Source organism: Leucopleurus acutus (assembly GCF_964270905.1).
Source record: "Leucopleurus acutus genome assembly, chromosome: 12".
NCBI lineage: Eukaryota > Metazoa > Chordata > Mammalia > Artiodactyla > Delphinidae > Leucopleurus > Leucopleurus acutus.
The window spans coordinates 54,729,314-54,747,415 of record NC_139154.1 but is presented as its reverse complement, the minus strand read 5'-3'; positions in this window follow the sequence as shown (position 1 = coordinate 54,747,415).

Genomic DNA, 18,102 nt, shown 5'->3' with positions numbered 1-18,102 from the left:
CAGAGGTCTTTCTCTTTCTCTACCATGTGAGGACAAATTCAGAAGACAGCTATCTGCAAGCAAGGAAGAGAGTCCTTACCAGGAACCAAACTGGCTAACACCTTAATCTTCAACTTCACAGTCCCCAGAACTGTAAGAAATGTATTTCTGTTGTTTAGGCCACAGAGCCTATGGTGTTTTGTTATAGCACCCCTAGCAGACTTATACACCTACCTATAAGGAATGCTTAAGAAAGGCATTACTAAACTACTTCTGCCAGCATTAGACCATCATTCACCTATAGGATACAACAGAAAAGGTCAATTTGGAGACTAAAGTAGACTCTTGAACATCACTGGTTTGAACTGTGTGGGTCCACTTATACTCAATTTTTTTTTCAATAAATACGTACTACATGATCCAGGGCTGGTTGAATCTACCGTTACAAAACCGCAGATAGGGTGGGACTATGTTACACATGGATTTTCCACTTTGAAGAGGGTCACTGCCAATAACCCTCACATTATTCAAGGATCAACAGTATTTGGAGTTTATTATTTGATTATCTGGGAAAAAAACGCTTCATGTGCTGTGGTTTACATAAGGATATAAGCAGGTTCTTGAGACTCTGTGCATTTACTTGAGGAGAGACAGACAGAGACAGAGATAGAGAGGCCGAGAGTAAAAGAGAGAGAGAAAGAATGCAAATAAAAGCAATGGAATTCAGCTGCACTATCGCCAAAGACAGAGCACAAAAGGATGTTTTCTTGAGTAAAGAAGTGACCTCAGCAGAAAGTACCTTAAAGTACCACTGGATGCAAAAGCTTGGTGAGAGGGAGAATTGGGGAAAGAGTGGAGATTTATGCCAGCCTGATGGGAAGCCACCAATTAGAAGAAATTATGGTTGGAAGGCCTTAGCAGAAAAATCTCTAAGGAACACACAAAAGCATCCACCAGAGAGAATATGCCACAATTCAGAAGTTTTATTTATGGATTAAAATTTCCTCATTAAATATGACTTTTCCTGTACTTTATCGCTCCTCCACTTCCCCCCTTTTACCTACCCCCTAACTCTAATGGTTCCCAAACTGCAGTTACATAGTTGGAGAGGGGGAAAAGCAAGGAAGGGAGAAGTAATCTATAATCTCTCTCTTCCTCTCTGTAGGTCTCTGAGGATAAATAAGGCCTGAGATGGAGAAGAGAAGATTTAAATGGTATGATCTTTTGTTTGTTTGTTTTGATAGTCTACTAGACTGGAGTTTTTATTACCTAAACAAAAGAAGCTATATAATTATTAATGGACAGTGACTAAAAGTCCTTTGAATCCTACCAGAGTTTACAACCTGTATTAGGAAAGAATATTAAGGAAATGGTTTTCAAGGAAGTTTTGAGAAAAGATAAAGATTTCAGTGCTTATACAATACAAATACAGCTGATTACGTGGTCTTTTCGATATTTATAAATTGATTTTTTGTCATTATTTGGTTAACTGATTTTCTCCTTGATTCCAAGTGAGAGCAGTGACAGTATCTGGTTTGCCCATAGCAGTGTCCCTGGCATGTTTGCTAAATATTTTGAATGACTGTATGAGAGGGCTCCAATTATCCATCTTTGTAATTCATTACTAAATTGTCTTTGGTAAACTAAGTATTGTTGTCTTTCAATTATTGAGGTTAAAATGTAATTATATGCTGTTTCCAAAATCTGTGGGTTTTTTCCATATACACATTTTTTTACATTGTGGCAAATTATATGTAACGTAAAACACAGTTCAGTGGCATTAAGTACTGATACATTCACAATGTTAATGCAACCACCACATTTCATTTATCAATTCATCTATCAATGTACACGTGGGCTGCTTCCACCTTATGACTATTGTGAATAAAGCTGTTATGAACATAGGTGTACAAATATTTGAGTCTCTATTTTTACTTCCTTAATACTAGAAGTGGAATGCTGGATCATATGGTAATACATTTAATTTTTTTGAGCAACTGCCCTAATGGTTTCCATAGCAGCTTTACCATTTTACATTCCCATCAACAATGAACAAAGGTTCTAATTTCTCCACATCTTCACCAATACTTGCTTTTTTCTGTTTTTTGATAATACCCATCCTAATTGGTGTGAAGTGATGTCTCATTGTGGTTTCAATTTGCATTTCCATAATGATTAGTGATGTTGAGCATCTTTTCATGTGGATATTGACACTTTGTATATCTTTTTCAGAGAAATGTCCATTCAAGTCCTTTGCCTATTTTAAATTTTTTTTGGTGTTTTGATGTTGATCTATAAGAGTTCTTTACATATTCTAGATATTACTCCCTATGAGACTATCATTTGCTAATATTTTCTCCCACTCTGTGGGTTGCCTTTTCACTTTCTTCATGGTGTCCTTTGATGCACACAAGTTTTTAATTTTGATGAAATCCAATTTATCTATTTTTGCCTTTTGTTGCCTGCATTTTTTGTGTCGTATACAAGATATTATTGCCAAGTCCAAACGCCTTCTAGGGTTTTAGTTTTAGCCCTACAGATATATCTTTGATCCATACTGAGTTAATTTTGGTATATGTTATAAGGTAAGTGACCAATTTCATTTGTTTGCATGTGGATACCCAGTTTTACCAACACCATTTGTTGAAAATACTCTCCTTTCCGCATTGAATGATCTTGACCCTGTGTCACTTGACTGTATATGTGGAGGCTTATTTCTGGGTCCTCTATTTTATTTTACCAAAACGTGTTTTTTTTTAAGTTAGAGTGTACCTTCCCTTAAGAAGCAAAATAATTACCAATGCTAAGGTAAAGGTGTTTATTTCACTTTTCCCTGGAACAGGAGAAATTAGGAGAGTACCACTGGGATCCAGGTCCTGAGGAATGAGGGAGGAAAAACTGTTGGAAATTGAAAAAAAAGCCACAGAAAGGAAGGGGATACTGCTGGCGTGGGTGGCCCTCATCTGTAACTTGATTTCGGTAGGCAAAAGTTTGTTTATATTCTTATCTCCTCCCCACTACAAATTCTCCCTCTTCTTTTCAGTTTATTGTTGAGATATCACTGCTGAGGTTGGTACCAGGGACAGCTCCTGACTGGCAACAATGTATTGGGTTGTCAGGGAAAAACCCGAACGAACTTTTTGGCCAACCCAATAGATCAGTTAGGTCTTTCAGCTCTTCTCCTTTTAGATGCAATCTCCCATCCTCTCCTTTCATTCCAAACTTGTATATATACATCCCTATGTGTGTAAACTAAAGAACAAACAACCTGATATCTATTATTTGAAGGAAAAGCAAAAGTTTGTAAGACAATATACTGGTTTTTTGCAGGAGCCATTCAATGATATGTGTGCCATTCAATAAGATATGAATGTGAATAGCTTTGAAATCTTTTGACATCTAGGTAGCTGCAGTTTTCACAGGATTATGCTTCCTCTTTAGTCTACTTGTACTAGTCAGAGTGTCACTTACGCCTTTGATGACAACAATGACAGCTGGTAGAGAATGACAATAGAAAAGTGGTTGGCGGCTGAGGCGCCTTAGGTTGGACTAGTGTCCTACATGATGACAGTGATAAAGTTCTGGCTGTCAGCAGGGTATCACCACCCCCAAAGGGGTACAGACAGAAGCATCTGAGGCAGATGAAGGAGGGAGCAGCAGAAAAGCATCCAAGAAAGATCAGAAAGATAAGTTCAGAAAATATAGTCTGAATAATTTTTATGATTCCTTTATATTAACAGAGCTTAATTTTTTTTTCTTTTTTTGGTGATCTGAATGACTATTAAAAGCTCTACAGTTTGGGTCAATTTTAAGTAACTTGAGAAACTAGAGATAAGTAGCTTTGGGGGGGGTAAAAAAGAGTCTAGCTGAGTCCTGACTGAAATATGTAATGATATAATTGAAGATCCAGTCACATCTTGCTAATAAGGAACAATTAGAGCTCAAACAGTTGAAACCTGGAGATATTTTATTTAAATGCACAAATAAACCTCTTCTCATATCATTTTTTTTCCAGCAAGAACGTGGATACACTCATTTAACCTTAAGAGGTAATACAGTGACAACTTTAAACAGTGTGCGGTAGATTTTTTTTAATGATAGTGAGCTATACACATGTATTGATATTTCCGCATCCTCTCTCTACAATGCTCATTATCATGATACTAAAAGAATGTAAATGTTGTAAAGCCTTACTAAAAAGGAATGAGGTATTTCATTAATTTCTTCATAGAGGGAACAAATCAAAAGCAGGACAGAGGAGCCTGCAGCCTAGAACATGCAGAAGACCTGTAGAAAAAATAAGCCCAGCACAGCTCCTGTACTATTCCATCTCTGAGAGGGCATAGAGGACAGAATGAGCAAGAAAGGGCAGCATGGAGCTGAAAGCAAGTGATTCATTGAAGTCTACTTCGTTTTTTCTCTACAAAGAAAGAATATAATGCAATCAGCAAAGCCAGGGCAAACAAAATCTGTCAAAGAAATTGTGCTCCAAATATGAGGTGCATTGATTAAGACATGATTAGAGAAATTGTTGGGAAGTGAGAAAGAATTGTAAACAGAGCTCTTTTCCTTTCATAATAAAAGGAAAAGCATTCCTTTTCCTTTCCTCATAATAAAAATAAGAATTCCACAGACACTAAAGAATTAAAGCCATGAGGCAATAGGAAAAATACAGGAGAATGTGTTTAGGGCTTTGGGGTAAAAAAGGCCATCCCAAAAACTATCCATAAAGTGAAAGCCAAAATGGATCAGTTAAACTTGATTAGAATTAAGATAAAATTTTGAAAGGAGAAAGAATGTGGAAAAAAGCTAGACAATAAATGGTAGCTGAAAATACGTGCAACATTTGTGAAGCAAAGGGCTAATATTTGAAAAATTTTTTAGAGATAAAATAAGGCAAATAGCAAGATAAAATTAGAGCAAAGTATATAACCAGGCACCTTGCAGAAGACGGATTTTGAAGTTGTTCAGTTTTCCCTAGTGCAAACAATGCTGCAGTGAACACCCTCTTACACATCTTGATGTTCACATGTCCAGGTGCTTCTCTTTAAGATACAGTGCAGTGGATTACTGGAGGCCAGTGTGCACGAGTTTTGTTTTTTTTGTTTGTTTTTCATTGTTTTAGCATTTAGGGCAATGCTACCAAATTCCCCTCCAAAATAGCTGTGTTAATTTATACTCCTTCCAACACTGCATCTGAGGGTCCATTTCCTTGTATCCTTACAGGTTTTGCCTCTTTCTAATATAATGGTTGAATATAGGGTCTTGCTAATAGATTTTGTTTTTCCTTGATTACTAATTTCTGCACTGAGTGGATGATTATTTCCTCTTCTAAGAATTATTTTTCTTGTTAGGGTATTTGCTACCTGGATTTATCTTGTCCTTCTGTAACTTGTTCTTAGCCTTTAAATTTTTTTTTGCTTGAAGCAGAATGGCTATCTATCACTCATAATTCATCAAGAGAGGGTGGCATATGCATGTTATCTAGAAAAACAGAGCTAACCAAAAGAATAACTCCAAAATGAAATGATGAAGAGTGGCTGCCTTTAGGATAGTGAAGGTTAGGACAGAAAACTGCTCATTTTTATGATAAAACCCACTGGGTTACTTGATTTTTTAAAAAAATATTCATATATTCATTACTTTAGATTTATAAAACTGTCAATTAATGGAAAGAACAATCAGTATATGAAAAAATCCTGGATATAACTTTTATTTCCTGTAAGAAATTAACCCCATCTAAGCCTCAATTTCCTCATATGTAAAATAAGAATAATAATGCCTACCTCATAGCTGTGTTAGGAGAATGTCTAACCATTATTGGCCTATTTTCTCTTCCTTCTCCTTTCAGTAACTTGATCTTTCTTTTTCAAATAATCTGTTAGATTGCCATTCAACTTTGTTAAATTGACATTGAATCATCACATTTATTCATTACCTACTGGGTATAAATTAATATTTTTAAATGCTGTGTGTGTAATTTCCCATCAAGGACATTACAATGGGGACTTCCCTGATGGCACAGTGGTTAAGAATCCACCTGCCAATGCAGGGGACATGGGTTTGATCCCTGGTCCAGGAAATCCCACATGCCACAGAGCAACTAAGCCCATATGCCACAACTACTGAAGCCCGTGAACTCTAGGGCCTGCATGCCACAACTACTGAGCCCACGTGCTACAACTACTGAAGCCCACATGCCTAGAGCCCGGCTCCGCAGCAAAAGAAGCCATCGCAATGAGAAGCCCGCACACCGCAATGCAGAGTAGCCCCCGCTCAACGCAGCTAGAGAAAGCCCACACAGCAATAAGGCCCTAACGCAGCCAAAAGAAAGAAAAAAAAAAGGACATTACAATGATGTTGGAGATAAATGATACAATTGCATTATAGATTCAAACTAGCACTTTGAACCAACAATAAGAAAAATAACATAAGAAAAATAACCATACCTATATTTATTAATCACTACAGGCTATAGGAACTCATATTCAACATTAGAGGGGATGCTGAGATGAATAAGACATGATGCATGCCTTCAAAGCGCATACATTTTAGAAAAGAAGATACGAGGCAGATGTTAAAAAGTACTGTTAAAGATGAGCAAAAGGAAATGCTTTGAAAAAGGGAAAAAGCGGGAAATTACCTATCTGTAGAAATCTTGAAATGGTAATAAAAGCCATTTGGGAGGGCCAATATGGATAGGAAGGGTTTTGTTAGCTAGAGATGTAGGAGAAGCAAATGCTCCAGAAAAACAGTGGCCAGAAAGGCTTATAGCATGTATGGAGAATGGTGAGAATTCCTGGGTTGCACGGTAGGAAGAGGCAGTTGGTGATGACACTGAAAAAGGCTGCTGCTGAATTGGAGCACCTGTATGCTTTGCATGTGGACACCTGTCTTTTAGGCCTGTGGGTGCCTCTGCTCCCTTCTGTGGGTAACAGCAGAGTTATTTTCTTCAGGGTGCTTCACTCCTCTTACCTTGTGGTCCAGTTAAGATTATAAATAATGTTACCATTCATCCTTCTCCCCAAGAGGTAGACATATAACCCCACGTATGCCAATTAATCTGTCACTTGGGAATCTGAGTCTTGACCAAGGAGGCACATGGACCAAAGGACTGTTGGAGCCAAATCAACTTCAGCACCTACATGCAAAGGTTCTGAATCCCACCATCAGAATCTACCCACTTTCTGGTCCTTCCCAAGGCCCCACTTCTCCTTTACTTTAGTAAGCCCCTTAGTATCCTTACAATAAACTTCTTGTTCGTGTGTGTGTGTGGGGGGGGGGGTAATAAAGGTTTTGTTTTTCCTTTTGTCTTGCACAACTTAATCAGAATCACCTTCTGTTGACCATGAGCAAGAAGTTCCAACTGACAAACATGTCTAATGGATCTGAACATAATTTGCAAACGAGGAGCAGTTAAAATTTATTGAAGAGTAATATGATAAAGATGCAATTTAGGAAAAACTGAAGTAACAAGGAATTAGAATCAGAGTACAGGCAAGAAGAAGTGCAGTGTTTTGTGGAATTAAGAGGACTATGAAGGAGTAGAAGGCTATGAGACTTTATGGAAATAAAAATAATATAGTTTGGAGGAATGAACACTAGACATTATTATAAAGAAACCTGAATTTGAATGCCAGTTCCTGCCCAACTTCTGCTTGTTTAGGCAAGTTTCTTACACACACTGAACCTTTATTTCCAAATTTTTCATAATGTGGACAGTAATATGCCTTCACTGTCATGTTCTGAGGATTTAAATCATAGTATATGCAAAGTGCTAAATGTCATTTCTGTCATATAATAGATGCCGAATTAATTAGTTCAAAAATTCAGTAGGACTTGGTAAATGATTGTATTTGACATATGAAGTAAGAGGCAAAGTCAACACTGACATCAAACTTTTGAATCTGAGATACAGTAGATGATGACAACATTCAGACCAGGAAGAGAAGTTGGTTTGGAAGTGGGTGAGTATGAAATAGTGCTTAAAATAAAAAACTGAATTTTTAGCATGTAGATTTTTTTTTTTTTTTTTTTTTTTGCGGTACACGGGCCTCTCACCGTGTGGCCTCTCCCGCTGCAGAGCACAGGCTCCGGACGCGCAGGCTCAGCGGCCATGACTTATGGGCCCAGCTGCCCCACGGCATGTGGGATCTTCCCGGACCGGGGCACGAACCCGTGTCCCCTGCATCGTCAGGCAGACTCTCAACCACTGCGCCACCAGGGAAGCCCTAGCATGTAGATTTTTGAGATAACCAGGGAATAATTTTTTCAAGACTTAAGAGAATGCTGAGGCTTAAAGAAAAGAACTTTAGCGATCCTTGTAACTGGAAAATTGAAAGACACGGTAACCAGTGAGTGACTACAAAAAAAAAGAAAAAGAAAATATTGATGGTGAATTCTAGTATGTGCTTATATAAAGGGAGAGTGAAAAAGGAGAGTAAGTAAAGGAGACAAAAGGGAGCATAACATCGTAACAGCACAGAAGCCAAAGAAAAGACTTGTTAGAAACAGGGTTTTCATACTTCACTGACTCAAATGTCTCAAATGCTACAGAAAGGACAAGAAGTGTGGAGATTAAAAGGAATCCATTAAATTGTCCCATTAGTGAGTCTTCTTAGAGATTTGTTTCAGCCAAGTCATTAAAGTAGAACTAGATGTCAGGGACTATGAGAATAATGCCTCTTTTATGTATCAGAAGTTGTTTTGGGAGTGGCATAGGGTATAGTAAAAAAGGAAAGCAAAGGAAAGCTGCCCACAAATACAATAATCAGTACTGGAATAATTAGAACTGATCTGAGAGTATAACAGCAATTATACAGTTTAATGTAAGCATCCAAATTAATGTGTGAACAAATCCTACAAAAAGAAAAGGCATTTAGAAGCCACATACTCCAAATGCCAACACAGTGATTCCATTATATATCTGCCAATGTTCACAATATTGCAAACGTTTGTAATTTTTTAATGATTAAAACATTTTTATGTTAACAATAAATTCAAAATAAACCACATGATCATAATCTTTAATATTGGAATTTTCTGATCTTGGTAAACATTGGAAATTAAAGACATATATTTACAGAATTTCCAAGACAGTTCATTCCTTTCTTATGTCAGCTTTCTCTAGAAATAAACTCCTTTCTCCTTCCAAAGACCCCATCAGGTTTCTTTTCATCATGATAACTCATTCTTTTTTTCCATATATATATATATATATATATATATATATATATGGAATATATATGCATATATATGAAATATATATATACACACATATGCATATATATATATGTTTATGTGTGTATATATATATTTAGCTCTCTGTATGCAACATTATATATTTAAAAATGGGGTCATTTCTTAAAACTCATATTAAATAATGCACTTTATATTTCGCTCATTATAAACTCTCAAAAACCTGCAGGGTAACGGAAGAGATGTTAGCAATCATCTGTTCTGAACCGAGGAATCAGTGACTGCATCAGCTCTTGCGCAGGACTTCTTGGTGTCCTTGCTGGGAGAGCTTGAACTAAACCCTGACACTGGGAAAGAAGGTCCCAGGTTGTCCTCTGCGTCCTTCCATGGATAACCATGGACTGAATCCACAATTTGCATTTTATTACCTATATGCATCTGTTATTTTCCTTGATAAATATTCAGAAGACAGCAAAACCAAAAAAAAAAAAAAGGTAATTTATAACAATACATAGAAAACTCTCAAACCCCATTTAGAAACCTGGTCACATCCAGTTACTTGCATGAGCAGTTACTAATTTTTTCTGAGAGAAAAAAAAAAGTGCTAGATTTTTAGATACATTGCTATGAAATTTTCTAGAGAAGATGAGTAATTATTTTAAATAAGACTCCAAGTTAAGTGTTTTCTTTTTCTTCTTTCTCATGGCTAGATCCCAATACCCTTGTGAACTGAAATCTAAAGTATTTACAAGGAATTTGGCAGTAAAGCCTAGGACTGAGTTCTAGTGTACACTAACAAAACAAAGGAAATAATTCTTAGCTGATTCAAAAATAAATAAAAGTTTTTGATTCTATCATTGGGTATTTAGGGCCAAAACAAAGTATTTGCATTAGCAATATTTTAAAAATATCAAATTAACAGAAATACCTGATCTGATTAATTTTATTTTCTTGCTAACTTCTTTCATTCACTTATCTATTCATTGATTTAGCTAACTTTTATTTTGCACTTAATATATTCTAGATAACTGGAAAAGTACAGAGAAGGGAAACATGCTGCCCAAAGGAGTTTATTATTAGGAAAAAATTCACAAAGAGGAGCCTAATGAAACCAGGTCTGGAAGAAAAATAAAATGACATTTCCTTCCGCAAAATAGGAATACAACTTTCCTCCTTGTCATTGCCTCTGTCTCCTAAATTCTGGTGAAAAAAAAAGAACAATAACAAAAATAATAATAATTAAATCTTTGTGAATACTCAGTGTATGCCAATATATGATTTGGTCACTCTGGTCTCATGAACTAAATTTGTACAGTAAAATTTTATTTATGTAAAACGTTTTATACAAAAAGCTTTGGCAGAGAGTCTCTACTGTGAGGTCCACCAGCTTGTGGTGACACCATGCTTTTTGATGCATCAGGCGTTTTGATTACACAAAGAAACCATAATTATATGAGTCTTTAACCTAAGACCCAGACAAGTACCTCTTAACACTGAAAAGCTTTTAAAACACAAAAATGTGAAATTAAGAGCTCAGGTTTTCTATGCACTCCCCCATCCCTGCTTACCTACATCTCCATTTGTGTTTGTTTTATCTTTAGGATAATAAAAAAAACAATGAGTTTAAACTGTATATGTAATGAAAAGAAATTAAAAGTAAGGAGAAAGAGGGTGTAGGATGGGAATGTCTAAGACAAGTGTTGGCATTGTGCAAACAACGGAATGATTTTCTGGGAGAAACAGCTCTGTCAGTTTCCTTTCTTATGGCAACATTTTTAAAAGTGACATGCACATAGAGATGTCTCCCTGGACAGCTTCCCTGGTCTGTGAGTGGGCCCTGTTCACCACTTCCTATTCTCTATGCAGCCTGATGATGATAGGCCTTGGGTTTAGATTTTCAAAGTCTGAGCTCTGGGCTCATGTCAGCTCACTAGTGAGTCCCTTTTGTTTCAGCATTTAGAAAAACACCTGTATTCACTTCTCAACCAGGAAGCACAAAGGCTGTGCTGGTAAGGAGGCATGGTTCAAGAAGTTGCAGGTAAACCGTAGTCTTCCATCCTTCTGACACATGGGTGGGAATTCACACTATGGATTTTTTTTTTTTTTTTTTGGCAGTACATGGGCCTCTCACTGTTGTGGCCTCTCCCGCCACGCAGCACAAGCTCCAGACGCGCAGGCTCAGTGGCCATGGCTCACGGGCCCAGCCGCTCCGCGGCATGCGGGATCCTCCCGGACCAGGGCACGAACCCGTGTCCCCTGCACTGGCAGGCAGACCCTCAACCACTGTGCCACCAGGGAAGCCCCTGAGATATTTTTGATTGTCATGACTAGGGAGATGTTATTCACATCAAGTGATTAGAAATCAAAGATCCTGGTAAACATCTTACACTGCACAGAACAGTCTCCCACACAAAGAGTTATCTGGTCTACAATAACAGTGCCAAAGGTAGAAACCCTGAGTCAAAACATTCAGTACAATGTCAAATAGCAGTAATGAAATCAGGCACCTTATATTGCTCCTGGATTTACTTATAGTATCAGTGATGCTTGTTTTTTGGTTTCTAAAAATGAGCTTTATGAAATTTTAAAAGTTTTCTTCTATTCCTAGTTTGCTAATGTAAGTTTGCATGTTGGTATTTTAACCAAGAGTGGGTGTTGAATTTATTATTATTCCTGTAGCTGATGAGATGGTCATATGATTTTTTTTACCTTAATTTATTAACATAGTATAACAAATAAGCAGATTTCTAATTTTTGTCTAAACTCATATCCCTAGTACAAACCTTATTCACTTCTCTAAATGTATTTCTGAATTCTATTTACTTTTTTTAAAGTCTAGGTTTATTAGCAAAAATGACCTATAGTATTTATATTTGTGTTTGTGTGTATGTATATAGTCTCATACAGCTGTGTGTTCATATTCTTTAAAACTGTGATTTGGAAGTTATTTGAACTTTTTAAAATGAGTTTTTAAATTGATTTCTTTATGCTATAATATTATAATATATGCTATAATATTCTATGAACTGAAAGATTGCTATAACATGAATGACAAAGTTCTCTGAGGGTTGTTTCAATTTACTCATAAAACTATTTGGTAATGGTGCTATTTTTGAAGATAAATTTTTTAAATAAAAATAATATACTAGAAAATACATTGTAAAAGGCTGCTTCCAATGTTTCAATTAGATGCTTTAATTATACTAAGACATTTAAACTCCTTAACAATCCTATGAGATACTTGCATTTCCCCCATTATCCAGATGAGATACCACTGTACCCAAAATTTAGTAACTGTTTTTAAGAAGCTTTGTCTATTCTATTAACTAGCCCAAGTATTCAAATTCTTTCATTTGAATCCCAATGACAAACAGCTGTTGGGATTTTCTGTCTGGAGACATCTCTTTACCAAGTTAAGGTACAAAAATGTGACTTGGACCAGATTTTAGTTAAATTAATTCTTCCAAAGTCCTAGGTTTCAGATTTGGCTATGTCACTTGCTAGTTGTAAGATCTTGATCAAGGCATTTCCCCTATATGATCTCAACTTTCTCATGTGTAATATGAAGCAGCATGAGTAGATGATCTCTTGCGGGCCTTCTAGATACATAAAATTTGGCAGGTTTTCAACCTGTAGTGCTTTCAACCTATAGTGCTTCACTATAATAGCTGTGCAGTGACAAATATTTTATAAATGGACAAATATATGAGGCAGGTATGCAATGGATTCAACTAAAGAAGGCCTATGTATTACTTGGGTAAGAATTTTACACTTAGCCAGAATTCCAATGTGGCTTAGAAATCAAATATATTATATTATTAGGCAAGAATACTCTTTTAATTCCCAGGCTAACTTTCATTCTTTGCTAGTGTTTGGCCAGAGAACTGCTCTGTGAAGAAATCTGAGGTTACTTCTGGACTTGGTACGAAGTAATATCTGTCATGGGCATGGAATGTGAGAGCAGTAGCACATTGTCATTTATTTGCCATCTCTACCCCAGATTTGTATCTGTCTATCATCTATCTATCTATCTAAATACATACATACATACATACAGCTTTCATAATATAAAGGTCACATATTGTGAGTGACAACAGAAAGCAAAGAATCTTCCCTGTGAACCCCTGAAAAAATAAATGACGAGCCAATCCTGGAGAGAGATTAGCCTAATGTTTACATGTTAATAAGAGTCATGATGATTTACAACGTGTTCACTTTTCAGCAGAAACAACATTCTCTTTTAGCAGGATGCTACAGAGTGCCTCATTCTGTGATGGAGTCAAAAGGTAATTCTCTTTTTCTAGCTGTTCAGCCAAACATAAATATCATGCTTAAAAATATCATTTGATTTTTGTTACTTCTTTTCCGGTACGCGGGCCTCTCATTGCTGTGGCCTCTCCCGCTGTGGAGCACAGGCTCCGGACGCGCAGGCTCAGCGGCCATGGCTCACAGGCCCAGCAGCTCTGCGGCATGTGGGAAGCCCTGATTTTTTAATAGAGAAATCTTCAAAAAGTTCTCTAGAGTTCACTCTCTTAATCAAATGTTTGATGAGGAGAATTTTTTTTTTTCTTGGAGATTATGGTTCTTGCTAGAGTAGAACTTTCATGGCTTAAAATGATAAGTAGGGCTTCCCTGGTGGCGCAGTGGTTGGGAGTCCGCCTGCCGATGCAGGGGACACGGGTTCGTGCCCCGGTCCGTGAGGATCCCGCATGCCATGGAGTGGCTGGGCCCGTGGGCCATGGCTGCTGAGCCTGCATGTCCGGAGCCTGTGCTCCGCAACGGGAGAGGCCACAGCAATGAGAGGCCCATGTACCGCAAAAAAAAAAAAAAAAAATAAGTAGTAGCACTATATTAAGAACATATTGATTGCTAGGGTTTGAATAAGGATTATCCTTTTTCAATACCTATAATTAACTACCTTCAAAATGTAATACTAAAAGTATGAAATGTACTTCACATTTAATTAGAGCAAATTTTTTCTCTTTCTTTCTTTCTTTTCTTTCTTGCTTTCTTTCTTTCTCTTTTTCTTTCTTTTTTTCCTTCCTTCCTTTCTTTCTTTTTCTACAGTGAATAGATGAACCTAGTTCACTATAAGCTCATAAGTACTGTTTTGAAATGTACAACTTTTCAAAAGATAATTTATGTGAGACACCAAAGGCAGAAATAGTAAATATACACATGTACATCCCAGTGTTGTACTTTATTTTTCATACCTAAATCCTAGGGTCTATATTTAACTATTTGAGAAAAGCAGAAGAACAGAAAGAAATGAACCCAGTTGCAACTCATCACATAAATAGCTTTCCCATAAGAATGTCATCAATTGTTTAGTTCCTTTGTAAAGCCAAGTTAATAATATATTATACTTTATCGCAGATGAAATTAACATAGAAATCTCAGTTGTAATCATTTTCAAAAGCGGATGAAATATTTCTCTCACCTGAATATTGGTAGCAACTTAATGGTGAGAATCACTAATTCAGAATTAGAATCAACTATAGTTTTAATTATGTGTAAACAGTAATTTATCTAGAAAGGTTTGAAAATATGGGATTGTTGCTAAGTATATATACAGATGGATTGTCCATATTATGAAGAAGATATGCCTACAGCTGATTAGTAAAATCAAGGTACCAGGTGGGGCCTTTTAAGAGAGAGTATAAACAGAAAAGGAAAGAATCCTTTGCTTTGAAATGTTTTGTGGCTCTTTGAATTTCTTGGATTAAGTTCCATACTACTTACTGCTCAAAGTTCTACAATATCTAACCTCAGTTTGTCTAACATTAGTTCCCTACTCAAATATGTAAGTCTAATCAAACTGATCTGTTCTTTGTACCCTAATCAATTCATGTATCAGTGTTTTACTCTGAGATGTCTTACTATCCCTACCTGATTTTATAAGTTTCATCCTTTCTTTAAGGTCTATTGCCAAGAACTGTAAAGGATCTCTACTTAAAAGCTAACAGGTTAGTCTACCAGAGTTTCCTCATGAAGTTTTATGACAGTTTTATGACAGAAGACATAAAACTCCTGGGTCAGAGACAAAAGACTTTATTACTCAAAGCATAGCAAGCTTCATGAACTTCATGTTTGCACTGGTTCTCCTGGCTCACAAGTCTCATGAAAGCAACATGGAGCAACCCAGGTGGATGTTATGTATTCAAGGGTTTGTGTCACAGCCAAGGAATTCAAGATTAGGAGACCTGAATCTTTTAAACTGGATGCAAACAAGCCTGCCCAAAATCTTCCCCAGAGGGAAGCATTATTTTTACCATATTGGACAGCCTTCTGTTCTGCAAGAAAAGATACACTATTTCTACCTTTCATGACTGTTTAGTATACAAACATGCTTGTAAAGATAGTTCAGAACAAAAGTTGTTTGTATAAACAGTGCCTGTGCTCATAAGACATGAAAAATGAATGAGACCCATGTAGAAGTACCTCCCAACATTCATTACTCTCATGAAGCTTACCATTATGACCCAAGTCCTGTCCCCACTACCTTTTCTGGACTTCCACCTAACATTTAGTGCATACTCTCACATTTGTAACTTATCATCAGAGTGTACTTAGTATAATGCTTGGCACCTACTGAGCATGTAATACATGTCAGCTATGATCATTTGCTTCATTTGCTTCATTCTGGGTATATGGCTATCTCACAAAAGAGAGAATAAATCCTTTGATGGTAAGAACAGAATCATTTTAGTAATCTCAGGGACTAGCATAGGCAGAAAGAGTATATACCTAAGTTCTTCAGAGTCTCCCTCTAACTGAAACTACTCCCAAGATTCTTAAACTGTCTTTCTAAAAGTATGTGAGTCTAAAGGACAAATACTTCCTGCTCCAGAATTAGGCTCCCTTAATGAATGATGTCAAAATGTTCTACTGCTCCACCTTCTGAATGATTGGGTGCCTTAAGTTCACCTGGCTCTCTTGGACAGTGGATAGATGTCAGCTCTCATATTTTATATACGCCTAAACCCTTTGGTCTGCCAAGATTTCCTGGATTTCTGACCTTAGATACCTCACTATCTCACATATAATCCTGAATTTGTCTAGAAATCATATCCTCCCACTGTTACAGAGCATGTTAACATATTTCTGGATGCATTCTGACCTCACTAGACTTATCTACACTCTGGTTCACAATCAACATTTAGTGAATTGAGTTGAATTATCCATGTCCTACCAACAACTGACCATCTCATTTTTCCTACCATCTTCAGATTTTCCTTTCCAGCAGCAATATAAAATGGTGCCTAAGAGTTCAGGCCCTGGGTACTATGCTTGGGATCATATTTTGTTTTTCCCTTCTTATGGCTCTTGGGTAAGTAATCACTCTGTACTTTCTCATGTATCAAAGGTAGATAATATTCCTCATTTCATTCAGTTGTTATGAGGTAATATATCTAAAGCCCTTAACAACGTGTCAACACATGACAATTGTTCAATAAATATTAAGTATCATTGCTTATTATTATTATTGTTGTTATTAGTATTATCATCAATCCCTGAAGAACTTGGATTATGACTCATAAAAGTGGGCGGGATACTATTCACATGATTAATCAAATAATACAAGTGATAATCCTACCATAATTTCAATGCCCAGGAACCCAATTCAAGCCAGAGAGATTGCTTGATCCACTGAGATAAAATTCTGCTGCAAAGATGTTGGAATTTCCTTTTGCTAAATGGATTCTATTTTTGAGCCTGGTCCAGCAGAACCTTTGTGATATGTGTATCCCCCTACATCATTCTCTATCCCTCTATCAGGTGTGCATGATTTTCTGAGAAATGACTGCTGTGAAGAATCTGGAAAGGGACCAGAAGCAGTAATGGTTGAACACTCTCAAGAAGGAAGATAGAAGTTGGACATATTCTAGGAAATTAAAAAGGGAAGATGGTTTCATAACTATCTTCAACATTACAAATGGTAATCATCTCTCCTCAAGATGGAAAGAAGAGGAAATAGGATTAAAATATAATCAGAGAAATTCAGGTTGTTTATAATGTAGTTTGAAAGGAACCATGACTCAAATCCCACAGCAGAGAAGGAGGACAATAAGGAAGTATAAAGATATCCTGGAAATGTTTATAAATTCTGTACATTATTCACCTCTTTCTTATCTCTCAAAAGCCTCCGATAAATGTGTCATTATGTATGCAAATAAGAGAAACTGTGCCATAAAAAATAATTATTTTCTTGTTCATAGTTTTAAGTACTATTAATAATTGAATCATTTGAAGTATTCACATAGGTCTACTTAAAATAAAATAATATGAAAACAATGTAAGTAGAAAAAGTCATACATTTAGTAATTAAACTCTTACGTTTTTATATTGCCCTTGATTGAAATCAAAGCATTACTCAAAAATTAATAAATGAGTTAAATTTCTGAAATGCAAAATTTTATTTTCTGTTCATTTTTTATTGTTTTGTATGAAAGACAAGACTATTGAACAAATGCATTGCTTGTGTCCAAATACATGTCTGAAACAAGGCCTATTCTTGGTTTATATCCCATTGAGAGAATTGTGGCCTCATTTTCTCTTTCACATCATTTAATATTTGGTTGCAGCCACTCTTTGGCAGTAGGTAGGGTATTTGATAATTCTTCTGTGTTGCATAAATATCTTTACTTCAAAGAGACTGCCTGTCTATATCCCACTGGAATTATTTCAAGCCAGATGTCTAATTCTGTCCAACATCTTTAATGTTTTCAAAATCATCTTGGGTGTTGTTAATGGGGTATCATTAGGTACAGTTTGAAACTTTGTAATGGGAAGTACATGAATTCAGTCTGTTTGTGCAACATGAGTTCTTGCTTCTGAAGTCTTTGGGGGTTTTCTTGTATATACCATTCTCTTAATATCTTAATTTCTTCTCCAGGTGACTTAATTATATAGTCATGGTAAACA